The 2,551-nt window shown below is 45.7% G+C and overlaps 1 long non-coding RNA gene across 1 annotated transcript in view; it reads left to right on the plus strand.

The window, feature by feature from the left end:
• LOC119107116 (uncharacterized) overlaps positions 1-2,182 on the plus strand; it is a 7,701-nt gene extending 5,519 nt beyond the window's left edge. Inside the window, exon 3 of the long non-coding RNA XR_005095197.1 lies at positions 2,058-2,182. This is a non-coding gene — a long non-coding RNA (uncharacterized LOC119107116). The remainder of the gene's footprint in view (positions 1-2,057) is intronic.
• The last annotated feature ends 369 nt before the right edge of the window (positions 2,183-2,551 follow it).

Here is a 2,551-nt window from a genome sequence, read left to right on the forward strand (position 1 = left end):
ATCATTTTAGAATAGTCGGATAATCGAGTATGTGAAATGCAAGTGCAAAATGTGCAACCATGAACAAATTTGCAAAAAACACCACAGGAAAGAAACAGAGCACGCACACAACAATGTTTGAGTTCGGCAAATACGCGTCAGCAAACAATGCCACCTCTCGGGAAGTCGAAGTACTGCAAGTGAGTAAACTCGCACGCTACGGCGGCATTTCTGACGCGGCGGGTCTGGCACATGTCACCAAAACGGCCGACACCAAAATTGGCTGCAGACAACTACATGCTCTGAGCCTATCGCACCGATCACCGTGAAAACTTCACCACTCGATGTGCATAGTGGATACCTTATCTTATCCGGAGCATGGTGACCTTGAGTTATGTCAAAGGTCACCAAAAACGGCCGAAACCACCTGAAATTAGTTTACAGACAGACCCATGCTCCGAACGTATGACACTAATCACCATGAAACCTTTTACCAATCGATGCGCCACACTTGATGTCCTATCCTTCCTGAACATGGTGACCTTGAGTCAGGTCAAAGGTGACCAGAAGCGGGCCCTTTTTGGTGACTATCGATTGGTGAAGGTTTCATGCCGATCGGTTGCCATTTGCTCGGTGAATGGGGATGTCTGCAAAACCTATTTTTAGTTGTTTTTGGTGACCTTTGACCTGACTCAAGGTCACCATGTTTCTGGAAACGTAAGATATCGACTGTGGCGCATCGATCGGTGAATGTTTCATGGCAATCAGTGTTACAGCCCCAGAACACAGGTTAATCTGCAAAACTAATTCAGCGGATTTTCGGCCGTTTTTTGTTTTTTTGTGACTTTTGACCCGACTTAAGCTCACGATGTCTTGGAGCGGACTGGATACCTACTACGGTACATCGATTAGTGAAGGTTTCATGGTGATCAGTGCCGTAGGCTTAGAGGACCGTTGACCTCACTCAAGATTACGATCTTCTGGAATCGATTCGATATCGAATATGGCGCATCGATTGGTGAAGATTTCATGTTGCTTGGTGCCGTAGGCTCGAAGTATGAGGTTGTTTGCAAACCTACTGTTCTCGTTTTTGCACTTTTGGTAACATTTGGCCTCACCCAAGGGCACCATGCCCTAGAAAGGACTTATCGATGAGGTTATCGGACCAAGCGGCATCGAATGGTGAAGTTTTCATGTCAATCGGTGCCATAAAACTCAGGGCGAGAGGCTATCAACAGGTTTTGTCGGCCGCTTGGTCCCTCCCCATCAAAAGGACGTTCAGTGACATAAGCAGACGATGACGTATTGAGGACCGCGGTTACTAAATTGTGAAACTGTGTTGTCTAGAGCAGTCTTTAACACTTTAAAGCAAACCAATGCCCCAAGTGAGCTTATGACATCATACCTGATACTTGTCTCAATATCTTCACATATGAAACTTTCCCTTTAATTTCGATCATCCACTTGTAGTCCTTCTTACGTGGGTAGCATTTTTGCAAAGACAAGAATTGAAACGGCAAAACGAGGGTGGAAATTAAGATACACTCTCTATACTAACGGCAGCGATCACGTTTGAATGTGGTGAAGGTGACTGAGCGGTGAGTTTGTTGTTCAGTTCTGGAAACGATGTTTTGGTGGTGACGTCCTCCTAGGCATAAAGGTCCTCCCGTTTGATGATGATATTAAGATGTCATAGAGTTTCTGGCGATGTCGTCTCGGCTGATGCTTCGGCAGTGTTCATTTCTCACGTGCTCTTTTCGGACCACCGTCAGCCAAGCTCATCATAAACCGTCTTCAAAGTATGGTGGTAGTGACACCAACCAAGTTTGCTAGCTTTAGGAACTTACAATCTTAAAAGTAAGTCCTAAAAATGGTATAGCTGTGATAGGCATTGAATGAGCTTCAAAACGGCTATCCTCAGTTCAAAAACCCCCGTACAAATATAGAACAATCCCTTTGAGACTAGCTAACCGATGTCAGTCTTTGCCTGGTCGAATACGTCCACTGCTGCCTACGCACAGGGTTGAAACACCATGTGTTATTTTGGGGGGCTTTTTACATTTATTTACCTATTTCAGCTCATTTTTCTACCACTGAAGCGACGACAATGAAGACAAATTAGCCTTCAACTTACTTGCGACAGCAACCAAAACTGTGGCAGTACTCGGCAGTGATCAAGCATGACAGCTAGCAAAACTGTGGCAGTACTCGGCAGTGATCAAGATTGGCAGCTAGCAAAACTGTGGCGGTAGGCAGCAGTGATCAAGCTGGCATGTGGACCAACGCAGACTTCCATTGAACACACCGGCATAGTGAACATCAGCAGAGCGTCTGCCGCAGCGGTAGACTACAAACTACGGCAGTCTAACAGCCATCGCTCAGGGTTCAACCAACAGGCGTTCCACTCTGCGAAGGCCGGAGATAAGCAAACAAAAGAAGAGGAAAAAAAACAAATGGTTCGCCGGTTTCATTACTGTGCATCACTAGAGCAAGAACACAACGTTTGAAGGCCATGTGCAAGAAAGTACGCAAAGTGACCCCCAAAAATATTGTTGTGGTCTTTTTCACGCTT

Source organism: Pollicipes pollicipes, unplaced genomic scaffold (genome assembly GCF_011947565.3).
Source record: "Pollicipes pollicipes isolate AB1234 unplaced genomic scaffold, Ppol_2.1 Scaffold_6686;HRSCAF=7923_pilon_pilon_pilon, whole genome shotgun sequence".
Taxonomy (NCBI): Eukaryota; Metazoa; Arthropoda; class Thecostraca; order Pollicipedomorpha; family Pollicipedidae; genus Pollicipes; species Pollicipes pollicipes.